Here is a 13,817-nt window from a genome sequence, read left to right as displayed (position 1 = left end):
AGAGAAGTAAGAGAAAAATAAGAAAAGAAATGAGAGGTATGCAAGAGAGAGTTAACAGCTTGTAAAAGGAAGGCAGTTCCTTAAAAAAAAAAAAAGTACAATTGGTCAAATGCAAAAGAAATCCATTGACTAAAAAGATACCTTCAAAAGTAGAATTAACCAAATGGAAAAAGAGATGCAAAAGCTAACTGAAGAAAGTCACACATTAAAAACTACAATAGGGCAAAAGGAAGCTAAGGATACTATGTGTAAGGGCCCTTTAAATGGGCTGCGCCACAGCGCATCATTGAGGCCCGGAAGTAACTGTTTGCAACTGTTCTCTATTTCTCCCTGTAGTTTTAAATCCATTCATCTTATAGGACTGAAAGCCAGAGAGGGCTCTAGAAATTGTTTAGTCTGAAACTAGCATAATCTCAGTTGAAAGGACTTCAATGACTACCTAGTCCAACTTATACCTGAATGGAAACTTATTATAATAAGTAAAAAAGTAGTCATCAGGCATTTGGTTGAAGATCTCCAGTGAAAAAGAACTTATTACCTCCACTAGACTTTTGGAGAATTTTAACAGTTAAGAACAGTTGGGTTGGATGTGATTTTTTGTTTTGTTCTCTGTTTCCTTCTCCCATTTTATAGATGAAGAAATGGTTCCTGCCACCTAAGCCCCATATTGCCAAAGAATGCACAATAATGGCACTTACTATTTCTACTTCTTCATCAATTCACTCCCTTGCATCACCAGCTCCTGAACCCTAAAACTGGCTTTTGTAACTTTTCCAGGTAAGAAAGTTGGAGAGAGGAAATCCAGAGTTCATCATAAATCTGGCCTAACTTTAAACTGAAATTTGTTAACATCTGTAATGCACAAAAAAACTAAACAATATTTACTGGTCTGTCTTTATGTGAGACATTTGGCCAGCAGTCTTGTTTCCTATGAGCCCAATATTGAGGGGAGGGAGAAAATTGGAGGAAGAGAAAGGGGAAAGAGATCTCTTTAGTGCATTTCTACAGACTGCTTTCAAGACAATGAATTCCAAAAGTAAATGGCCTTTCAATGATCTGACAGCAGAGAGACTCCAGAAACCAGCTCTCTCTGAGCCAACAAGCAAAATTTCACTGCAATAAAATCTGTTGCCATCCAATCAAAGCTCAAGCTTACGAGCAGCTCAATGGTACCAATTAGTACTCCAGTTCAGCTAAGTTAAACATATTTTGTGGACAGACTCAGACTCACACTATATGTGCTATGAAAAAAAGGAGTCAAAATTGACATATTTGTGGAGATTGTTGTGATTATGATTTTTGGGAAATGTGCCACTTGAATTGCAGTTAAAAGCCAATATTCACTTGCTATTTAAATGAAAGTTTTCCTTATTTGAAATTTTCTTACTAATAGAAGTAAAGATGCAGATTCTTATTTTGACTACTGGCATGCCTAATAATTAATCAAGCCCATGCCTTTATTTCCAACTATAGAATTTTATTCTATGACAGTGAAAAAAGGTGTAATTCTTACTGGACATTGTCTTCAGCCTAGGGTGCGAGTACATAGGAGGTTGCATGCTTTTTCCTCAGATGGGGCAAGAAGGGTGCATCAAAAATTGTTATTACACTTCACTTCATAGTTCTATACAGCATAAACAACTCTCAGATTCCATTTTATTTTTAATAGTATTTTCTTTTTTCAAATACACATTAAGAGAGTTTTCAAAATATATTTTTGTAAAACTTTACATTTAAAATTTTTCCTCCCTCTCTCCCTCACTCCCACTCCAGGACAGCAAAAAGTCTGATACAGGTTAAATATATGTAATCCTTGTAAACGTTTTTCCATATGTGTCATGTTGTGCAAGAAAATCCAGACCAAAAGGGAAAAATGAATAAAAAAGCAAACAAACAAAAAGGTGAAAATATTATGCTTTTGGTTTCCATAGTTCTCTCTCAGGATGTGATAGGCATTTTCCATCTCAAGTCTATTGGAATTGCCTTGAATTGCTACATTGTTGAGAAGAGTCAAATCCATCACAGTTGATCATCACATAATCTTGTTACTGTGAACTATGTTCTTCACTAAGCATCAGTTCATGTGGCTCTTTCCATGATTTTCTGAAAAATCAGATTCCATTTTCTAAGGCCTATCTTCTCTCCTACACTTCCCAAAGCTTTGGGCTGATTTTTCTTGGAAAAGTCTTTATCCTAGCAGTTCCATTATCCTTTTTGTCAAAAGTGCCTTCTTTATAGAAATAATCCCAGATTGAAGAATTTCCAGTTATATCTCTAACTTTTCTTATGATTGGGTCAATGACTTCATTGGTGTTGTGGATTCCAGTGAAGAAATACCTTCCACCAATTTAGATCAACGTCTGATCTTCAGTTTGTAGATTTAGAGTCAACTAAGACACTGAATGATTCAGTAATTTCCCAGGATCACACAGTTGATTTGTTTCAAAGGTAAGACTTGAAGCCAGGTCTCCCTGAATCAGAGGCCAGACATCCACTACTTCAGACTGTAAGGACTTTTGACTCTGCACTCATCTACAAAACCTTCTTCCAGTTCTCAAAGTAACCTACTATGTGCCAGTCATTGTGTTACACACACAAAAAGTAGTCCTTGATTCCAAAGAGCCTACATTCATCTAAGGGATGCAGCCTATAGACAAGTAAATATAATACAAGAAAATTGAGAAAAGCAGAAGCATTGACTAGCAGGGTGGTCAGGAAAGGAATTGGCACCTGAGTAGAGCTTTGAAAAAAACACAAAGACCGAGAGAAATGAGACCTTGGGGAGTGTATTCTGGGCATGGGGACAACTTGTAAGAATGAATATAAGCAGGAGATGGAGGAATTTAGAAATACAGTTTGGCTTAAACATAAAGTTTGTGAAGGGGAGAATATGAAACTAAACTGGATAGATATGTAGGAGTCATATTGTAGAAGGCCTAAAATAATGTGTTAAGGCATTTGGTTATTCTAGAGTCATTTGGGAGACACTGTATAATCTTGTAAATCCTCACTACACTGAGAGAATAGAAATACTAACTTAAATTTATACAGCCCATTAAAAATTTTAAAGTTTTCCCCAAAAATATTCTCATAAGATAAATAATATAAGGATAATATCTCACCTGGGCTATAACTCTAATTTGAAATAATTCTTGAGTGTTATAGCCCCAAAAGGCAAACTACTACTTTGGATTTCTAGGAATGATACTGTTAGATTGTACTCTAACTGTAGCCACTAGTATGCTTTCCATTTAACAATATCCCACTAGACTCAATTAGTTCTTTAAAAAGGCTTTAGTGTGCACATCCTTTAATTCAGCAGTATTTCTACTGGGCTTATATACCAAAGAGATCCTAAAGAAGGGAAAGGGACCCACACATGCAAAAAATGTTTGTGGCAGCCCTTTTTATAGTGGCCAGAAACAGGAAACTGAGTGGATGCCCATTAATTGGAGAATGGCTGAATAAGTTGTGGTATGTGAATGTTATGGAATATTATTGCTCTGTTAGAAACTATCAGCAGGATAATTTCAGAGAGACTTGGAGAGACTTACATGAACTGATGCTAAGTGAAATGATCATAACCAGGAGATCATTGTACACAGCAACAACAAGATTATATGAAGATAAATTCTGATAGGCATGGCTCTTTTCAACAATGAGATGACTGAGACCAGTTTTAATGATCTTATGATAAAGAGAGCCATCTACACCCAGAGAGTGGACTATGGAAGCTGAGTGTGGATCACAACATAGCATTTTCACGCTTTTTGTTGTTGTTTGCTAGCATTTTGTTTTCTTTCTCATTTCTTTCCTTTTTGATTTGATTTTTCTTGTGCAGCAAGATAGTTGAAAAAATATATATGTGTATATTGGATTTAACATATATTTTACTATGTTTAACATATATTGGATTACTTGCTATCTAGGGGAAAGATAGGGGAAAAGATGGGGAAATGGGAACACAAGGTTTTGCAAGAATTAATGTTGAAAAATTATCCATGCATATCTTTTGAAAATTAAAAAGCTCTAATAAAAATAACAATTTAAAAAAAAACTTCAGTAAGATAACAGTATAAACAATAGCTATAAAACAATCTCCCCAGCAATCTGAGATTCATTCTTCAAAAAATAAACATATAGTATTATGACAATGAATCATAAGTGTGTAGCAATGGCAACTCACAAATCCTTGTACTATGGAGCATGGAAATCCTTTCCTCCATTGTAGTCTCTTCACGCTGAGTTTGTCAATCTCATTGCTAAGTGGTAGATTCCTTGAGGACAGGGACTATGTCTTATTCATTTTTTTAATCCTCTATCATGTTAAGAGCCTACCTGCTTAGCCATCCTTGGCAATATAATTACACTGACTACCCTTCCTTTATCATACAATTATTCTTTCCCCACGCTCTACGATATAGCCAAATTGACTTTTCTCTGATCTTGGAACATGGTACTTAATCTACTATCTCTAGATCCTTTGCACTGACCACCCCTCAAGTCTGCAATAGTCTCCCCTCTTACTTCTGCCTAATAGAATCTGTATCTCTATTTCTTCAAGATAGAGGCCAACTACCATTTTCATTATTAAAACTTTCCTTATCCCCTCTTCTCACTTATTAGTCCCATATCCCAAAATTGCTTTGCATTTTGTGCTATTCCCTTTATATTTATTCTCTATATACATATAGATGTACATGTCATTTCTTTCAATTGAAAGTAAGTGCTCTGAAAGAAGCAATTATTTAATCCTTTATATTTATATTCCCAGAGCCTCACACAGTAGTTGATATCCAATAAGTTCTTAATATGTATATTGTTTGACTCAAGTTACCTTCTAGCTATTTGGAATGGGGGCAATAATTCATTCTTTCCAGATACAATTTCATTCAGATGGTAAGCTTCAATAAATCATCAAAAGGCAACTTTTTGTTGTTAATAGAATTAGGCTCCCTTGATTCAAACTTGACTTGTTCCTTGACATGGGGAAGAACCTGCATTAGTCCATAGATCTAACCTAAAACCTGGACTATAGAAGGCTTCATGTACTTCCAGACCTCAAGGGAACAGAAATGAAAGCATGGAGACTCCAGTTTTTGATCAAACTAAACCAGAAGTCACAGGCAAGATGTAAAGAAATAGGTGTCCAAGGAATTTCTTTCTCAGTAGTCTCTTCTCTCTTCTAGAATATAGGCTGATGATTCTTTTGTGTCATGGTTTCCCTTTGGTGTTAGAAATCAAGGGCACCTCCTCAAAATGCTGTTTTTAAATTCATAAAATATGTAGGAATTGGAAGTAAACAAAGTATATTAAAATGTAGTCATCAAAAAGTTCATAAAATGAATTTACCAATGAGTATAACCAGACCATTGTACATGGGAAGAGCAAGATACACAATGATCAATTTTGATAGACATGACTCTTATTTTTTAATGATTTATTATTTATTTTATTGAAGCTTTTTATTTTCAAAACATATGCAAGAATAAATTTTCAGCACTGACCCTTGAAAAATCTTATGTTCCAATTTTTCCCCTCTTCCCCGATCCCCTTCCCTAGATAGCAAGTAATCCAATATATTTAAACATGGTAAAAACATATATAAATCCAATTTAAGCATACATATTTATATAATTATCTTGCTGCACAAGAAAATTCAAATCAAAAAGGAAAAAAATAAGAAAGAAAATAAAATCCAAGCAAACAAAAACAAAAGAAATGAAAATTCTATGTTGTGATCCACACTTAGTTCTTACAGTACTCTCTATGTGTGTAAATGGCTCTCTTCATCACAAGATCATTGAAACTGGCCTGAAACATCTCATTGTTGAGAAGAGCCATGTCCATCAGAATTGATCATTGTATAATATTGTTATTGCCATGTACAATGATCTTCTGGTTCTGCTCATTTCATTTAGCATCAGTACATGTACGTCTTTCCAGGCCTCTCTAAAACCATCCTGCTGATAATTTCTTAGAGAATTATAATATTCCATTATATTCATATACCATAACTTATTCAGCCATCAGTGGATGGGCATCCACTCAGTTTCCAGTTTATGGCCATTACAAAAAGGACTACCACAAACATTTTTAGACATATGGATCCCTTTCCCTCTTTTATGGTTTCTTTGGAACACAAGCCCAGAAGAAACACTGCTAGATCAAAGGGAAGACACAGTTTGATAATCCTTTGGGCATAATTCCAAATTGCTCTCCAGAATGGATCCATTCACAATCCTACCAATAGGTATTAGTGTCCCAATTTTCCCATATTTGCTCCAACATTCATTATTATCTTTTCCTGTCATCTTAACCAATATGAGAGATGTGTAGTGGTATCTCAGATTTGTCTTAATTTGCATTTCTCTGATCAATATTGATTTAGAGCACCTTTTCATATGACTGCAAATGATTTTAATTTTTTCATCTGAAAATTGTCTGTTCATATCCTTTGACCATTTAAAAATTGGAAAATAGATTGAATTCTATAAATTTGAGTCAATTCTCTATATATTTTAGAAATGAGGCTTTTATCAAAATCTTGGAATGTAAAATGTTTTCCCAGTTTATTGCTTCTCTTCTAATCTTGTCTGCATTAGTTTTGTTTGTACAAAAACTTTTTAAATTAATATAATCAGATTTATCTATTTTGTGTTCATTAATGAGCTTCAATTCTTCTTTGATCACAAATTCTTTCCCTCTCCACAGATCTGAGAGATACACTATCCTATGTTCTTCTACTTTGCTTATTTAATATCACTCTATGTCTAAATCATGAACTCATTTCAATTTTATCTTGGTATAGGGTAGTAGTTATGGGTCAATGCCTAGTTTCTGACATAATGGTTTCCAATTTTTCCAGAAGTTTTTGTCATATAGTGAGTTCTTATCCCAAAAGCTGGGGTCTTTCAGTTCATCAGACACTCGATTACTATAGTCATTGACTATTTTGGCCTGTGAACCTAACCTGTTCCACTGATCGACTACTTTGTTTCTTAGCCAGTACCAAGTGGTTTTGATGACAACTGCTTTATAATATAGTTTTGTCTGCCACAGTTAGGTCACATTAACTGGCATTTTTTTTATTAATTCCCTTGAAATTCTTGACCTTTTGTTCTTCCAGATGAACTTTGTATTAATTTTTTTCTAGAACTACAAAATAATTTCTTGGAAGTTTGATTGGTATGGCACTAAATAAGTAAATTAATTTGGGTAGTATTGTTATTTTATGATATTTTTTGGCCTACACATTGAGCACTTGATATTTTCCAGTTGATTAGATATAACTCTATTTGTGTGGAAAGTGTTTTGTAGTTGTGTTAGTATAATTCCTGACTTTGCCTTGGCAGGTAAAACTTCCAAATATTTTATATTATCGACAGTTATTTTAAATGGAATTTCTTTTCGTGTCTATTGCTGCTGGATTTTGTTGGTAATATATAAAGATGCTGATGATTTATGTGGATATATATTTTGTACAACTTTCCTAAAATTATAAATTATTTCTAGTAGTTTTTTAGTTGATTCTCTTGAGTTCTCTAAGTATACCATCATATCCTCTACAAAGAGTAAAAACTTGTTTTTCTCATTACCTATTCTAATTCCTTTTTTTTTTTTGGCTGAGGTAATTGGGGTTAAGCAACTTGCCCAGAGTCAGACAGCTAGGAAGTGTTAAGTGACAGAGATGAGATTTGAACTCAGGTGCTCCTGACTTCAGGGCTGGTGCTCTAGCCATTATGCCACCTAACTGCTCTAATTCCTTTAATCTTTTTTTATTTTCTTATTGCCAAAGCTAATACCATACTGAATAGTAATGGTGATAGTGGGCAACTTTGTTTCACATCTAATCTTATTGGGAATGGTTCTAGTTTGTCCCCATTACATATGATGTTTGTTGATGGTTTTAAATAAATGCTGCTTATCATTTTAAGAAAAGCTCCATTTATTCCTATACTCTCTAGTAGTTTTAATAGGAATGGGTATTGGATTTTATCAAATGCTTTTTCTACATCTATTGTGATAATCATATGATTGACATAATCATATGTTAGCTATTGATATAATCAATCATGCTAATAGTTTTCCTAATATTGAACCAGCGCTGCATTCTGGTATAAACCCTATGTGGTTGTAATGTATTATCCTGGGGATGACTTTTCTGCAATCCCTTTGCTAATAAGATTTAAGATTTTTTGTGTAAATATTCATTAGGGAAATTGGTCTATAATTTTCTTTCTCTATTTTCACCTTACCTGATTTCGATATCAGCACCATATCTGTGTCATAAAAGGAATTTGCTAGGACTCCTTTCCCTATTTTCTCAAATAGTTTGCATAGTATTGGAACTTTAAATATTTGGTAAAATTCACATGTAAATCCATCTGGCACTGGAGATTTTTTTAGGGAGTTGATTAATAGCTTGTTTTATTTCTTTTTCTAAAATGGGGCTATTTAACAAACAAAACTAATGCAAACAAGATTAGAAGGGAAGTAACAAATTGGGAAAACATTTTTACAGTTAAAGGCTCTGATAAAGGCCTCATCTCCAAAATATACAGAGAATTGACTTTAATTTATAAGAAATCAAGCCATTCTCCAGTTGATAAATGGTCAAAGGGTATGAACAGACAATTTTCAGATGATGAAATTAAAACTATTTCCACTCATATGAAAGAGTGTTCCAAATCACTATTGATCAGAGAAATGCAAATTAAGACAACTCTGAGATATCATTACACACCTGTCAGATTGGCTAAGATGACAGGAACAAATAATGATGAATGTTGGAGGGGATGTGGGAAAACTGGGACACTAATACATTGTTGGTGGAGTTGTGAAAGAATCCAACCATTCTGGAGAGCAATCTGGAATTATGCCCAAAAAGTTATCAAAATGTGCATACCCTTTGACCCAGCCATACTACTACTGGGCTTATATCCCAAGGAAATACTAAAGAAGGGAAAGGGACCTGTATGTGCCAAAATGTTTGTGGCAGCCCTTTTCATAGTGGCTAGAAACTGGAAAATGAATGGATGTCCATCAATTGGAGAATGGTTGGGTAAATTATGGTATATGAATGTTATGGAATATTATTGTTCTGTAAGAAATGACCAACAGGAGGAATACAGAGAGGCTTGGAGAGACTTACATAAACTGATGCTAAGTGAAACGAGCAGAACCAAAAGATCATTATACACTTCAACAATGATACTGTATGAGGATGTATTCTGATGGAAGTGGATATCTTCAACATAGAGAAGAGCTAATTCAATTCCAATTGATCAATGATGGACAGAATCAGCTACATCCAGAAAAGGAACACTGGGAAATGAATATAAACTGTGAGCACTGTTTTGTTTTGTTTTATTTTTCTTCCCAGATTTTTAGCTTCTGAATACAATTCTTCCTTTGCAACAACAACAACAACAAACTTGGGTTCTGCACATATATATTGTACCTAGGATATACTATAAAATATTTAATATGTATGGGAATGCCTGCCATCTAGGGGAGGGGGTGGAGGGAAGGAGGGGAAAAATTTGGGACAGAAGGGAGTACAACGGATAATGTTGTAAAAAAAATTACCTATAAATATGTACTGTCAAAGAAAATGTTATATTTATAAAAATTAATTTAAAAAAATTTTTAAATAAATAAATAAATAAATGGGGCTATTTAAACAATTAATTTCCTCTTGTATTAATCTGGGCAATCTATATTTTTATAGCTATCCCTCCATTTCACTTTGATTATCAAATTTATTGATATATATAGTTGGGCAAAATAACTAGTAATTATTGCTCTAATTTCCTTTTTGTTGGTGGAAAGTTCTCCCTTTTCATTTTTGAGAAAACAATTTGATTTTTTTTTCTTTTTCTCATCAAATTTACTAACAGTTTATCTATTTTGTTGGTTTTTTCATAAAACCAACTCTTAATTTTATTTATTAATTCAATTCTTTTCTTGCTTTCAATGTTATTAATTTCCCCTTGTAGTTTTAGAATTTCAAATTTGGTATTTAAATGAGGATTTTTAATTTGTTCTTTTTCTAGCTTTTTTTTTTTGTTGTTGTTGTTGCAAACCAAATTGAATGATCTTCTTTTTCTCTATTTTATGCAAGCAAGTATCTAGAAATATAAAATTTCCCCCAATAACCACTTTGGCTGCATCCCACAAATTTTGGTATGTTGTCTTATCATTGTCATTCTCTTGGATGAAGTTATTGATTGTGTCTATGATTTGTTGTTTCACCCACTCATTCTTTAGGTTAGATTATTGATTTTTCAATTAATTTTTGGCCTATTTTCCCCTGGCCTTTTATTGCATGTAATTTTTATTTCATCATGATCTGGAAAATGGATTTACTATTTCTGCCTTTCTGCAGAAAGATTTTAAGATCGTTATGCCCCAATATATGATCATTTTTTATACAGGTTCCATGAACCACCAAGAAAAAGTATCCCTTTCTGTCTCCATTCAATTTTCTCCCAAGATCTATCATACCTAACTTTTCTAAAATTCTATTTATCTCCTTAACTTCTTTCTTATTTATTTTGTGGTTAGATTTATCTAGTTCTGAGAGAGCAAGGTTGAGATCCCCCATTATTATAGTTTGGGTGTCTATTATTTCTTGCAATTCTCTTAACTTTTTCTCTAGGAATTTGGATGCTATATCATTTGGTTCATATAAGTTTAGTATTTATATTACTTCATTATCTATGATGTTCTTTAAGAAGTTATAATTCCCTTACTTATCTCTTTTAGTTAGATTTCTTTTTGCTTTTGCTTGACCTGATATCACTTGCTTTTTTATTTCCTCTGAAGCATAGTAGATTCTGCTCCAGCCTTTTACCTCAACTCTGTATGCATCACTCTGCTTTAAATGTGTTTTCTGTAAATAATATAGTGTAAGATTTTGGCTTTTAATTCAGTTTTAATTTTAATTTTATTTTTAATTTAAATAAATTAAATTTAATTAATTAAAAAATAAATAAAATTAATTTAAATTCACTTCTTTTTTATGGGACAGTTCATCCCCTTCACATTCATAGTTAAAATAACTGATTCTATATTTCCCTCAATTTACTTCAAATTATGCTTCTTTCTTTCCTTTCCCTTCTTCCCTCCTCCCTAGTATTTTGCTTCTGAACACCACCTCCCTCAAACAGCCCTCCCCCTTTAGAGCCTCTCTCCCTTTCTTATATCTTTCCCCTACTAGTTCTGTTTTCCCTTGTATTAGCCTATCCCTTTTCTTTCCCCTTCCCCCTCCCACCTCCTATAAGGTGAGAGAAGTTTCTCTGTGGAACCTAATGTCTAATATTCACTCTTTGAGTCAAATCTGATGAGAGTACAATTCACACAATGTTCATCCCCCTCCCTTTTTCCTCTCAATTATAATAGGTTTTCTTTGCCTCTTCATGAGATGTAATTTCCTTCATTTAACCTTCATTTTCTTCTTTTTCCAGTAGAATCCAATTTCTTTTTTATATTATCACAGTAAAATCAAATTATGCCTACACTAAGTTTATCCATAACATAAATATAGTTCTCAAGAGATCTTTCCTTTTTACCTTTTTATGCTTCTCTCGGGTTCTGTATTTGGATATCAATTTTTTTGTTCAGTTCTGGTCTTTTCATCATAAATAAATGAAATTTACCTGTATCATTGAATATGCATTTTCTTCCCTGAAAGATAATGTTCAGTTTAGCAGGGTAATTTATTCTTGCCTGCATTCCAAATCCCTTTCAGAATATCATATTCCAGACCCTTCAATGCTTTAAGGTGGAAGCTGCTAGATCCTGGACAATCTTGATTGTTGCTCCTTGAGATTTTAATTGTTTCTTTCTTGCTACTTGCAATATTTTTCCTTGGTCTGATAATTCTAAAATTTAGCTACAACATTCCTTGGAGTTTTCATTTTTGGGTCTCTTTCAGTAGGTGATCAGTGAATTCTTTCAATGGCTATTTTAACTTCTGATTTTAGGACATTGGTAAAGTTTTCATTGATGATTTCCTGAAAGATAATGTCTAGGCTCATTATAGGTTTCAGAAAGTCCAATAATCCTTAGATTATCTCTCCCAGATCTGTTTTTGCAGGTCAGTTGTTTTTATAATAAGATATTTTACATTTTCTTCTATTTTTTTTCTTTTTGTTTGATTGATTCTCTTGATGTCTCATTGAATCATTTATTTCCATTTGTTCAGTTATAATTTTTAGTGAATTATTTTCTTCAATTACCTTTTTTTGATCCTTTTGTATTTGGCCAATTGAATTTTTAAATGAGTTGTTTTGTTCTGTGGATTTTTTTTTTCCATTTCACAAATTATATTTTTTTCAAAGAGTTGTTTTCTTTTTGTATTTTGTAAAATCTATTTTGTATGAAGTTTTCTTCAGATAATTTCTGTGTTTCCTTTTCAAAACTCTCTTGCAGTTTTCATTTTCTTCCCCCATTTTTCTTTTAACTCTCTTTTAAGATCCTTTTTGAATTCTTCCAAGAGGGCCTTGTGAGAAGGAGACCAATTTGTATCACCCTTTGTGGATTCATCTGGAGATGATCTACTTTTAATGTACTCAGGGTCTGAAATCTGTTCTTCTCTTTCTCTATAAAAACTACCTGTGGTCAGAGTTCTTTTTGTTTTTTTGCTCATTTTTTAAAAAGGTTGAGGTTTGCTTTTAGGGCAAAATGGAGATTGTCCAAACTTCTTCTACAGACAACAATGTCTGCATTCAGTATGCATTGACTAACTTCTAGTGCTGGGTGGGCAGGGTCAGGTGTGATATTCTGGGGTTTAGGGGCTCACTATTTGCCTTTTGTGTTGGATGTCTTACAACTAATCTGCTGATCTACTGGCTTGCAATCAGGACAGAGTAGCCAATCTGCTGTAAATTTCTCCTGTTAATTCCTGGGATGTCACACAGCTTTGGGTCTCTGCATTACCAGTGCTCAGGTGCCTGTGGCTGCCTGCACTGGGTCTACCTCCTTCCATGCCTGATTGAAATAGACTTTTCTAAAGATTTTCCAAATTATCTTCTGCTGGAAACTTGTTACACTCCAAATATTTGTGGATTCTGTCATTTCAAAATCAGTTCAGAGACTTGATTTGCTGTTAATTTGAGGAACATGGAAAGGGCTCAGAAAAAGATGTTTCTCCTCTCCACCATCCTGGCTCCTTGTCTTGACATGGCTCTTTTCAACAATGAGATGATTCATGCCAATTCCAATGATCTTATGATGAAGAGAACTATCTGCACCCAGAGAGAGGACTGTGGGGACTGAGTGTGGATCACAACATAGGAATTTCATTCTTTTTGTTGTTTGTTTGTTTATATTTTGTTTCTTTCTAATTTTTTTCCTTTCTGATCTGATTTTTCTTGTGTAGCATGATAAATGTGGCAATATGTAGAGAAGAATTGCATATGTTTAACATATATTGGATTACTTACTGTCTAGGGGAGGTGGTAGGGGAAAGTAAGGGAAAAAAATTGGAACATAAGGTTTTGCAAGGAGTAATGTTGAAAATTATGAATATGTTTTGAAAATAAAAAGCTTTAATAATAAAAAGCTATATATATATATATATTATATACACACACACACACACACACACACATATATGTATATATGTGTGTGTGTGTGTGTGTGTGTGTGTGTGTGTGTATTAAATATATAAAAATGAGTTCCTCTGGTTAAGAACCCTTCTCCCAGAGTATGGAACAGTGGGGAATAGCAGTAACGTTTATCTTTTCTGAAGGATATTCTCTGTCCCTGAGAATCTATAAGAGTTACAAGAGCAATAAATCAGGAAATAT

General features: G+C 33.5%; 1 long non-coding RNA gene across 1 annotated transcript in view; it reads left to right on the top strand.

The window, feature by feature from the left end:
• LOC141541424 (uncharacterized) overlaps nt 1-13,817 on the top strand; it is a 53,671-nt gene that overhangs the window by 22,955 nt on the left and 16,899 nt on the right. The window contains exon 2 of the long non-coding RNA XR_012481793.1: nt 634-777. This is a non-coding gene — a long non-coding RNA (uncharacterized LOC141541424). The remainder of the gene's footprint in view (nt 1-633; nt 778-13,817) is intronic.

The sequence above is a fragment of the Sminthopsis crassicaudata genome, chromosome 4 (assembly GCF_048593235.1).
Source record: "Sminthopsis crassicaudata isolate SCR6 chromosome 4, ASM4859323v1, whole genome shotgun sequence".
In the NCBI taxonomy this organism is placed as follows: domain Eukaryota; kingdom Metazoa; phylum Chordata; class Mammalia; order Dasyuromorphia; family Dasyuridae; genus Sminthopsis; species Sminthopsis crassicaudata.
This window is presented reverse-complemented; position numbering and strand designations above follow the sequence as displayed.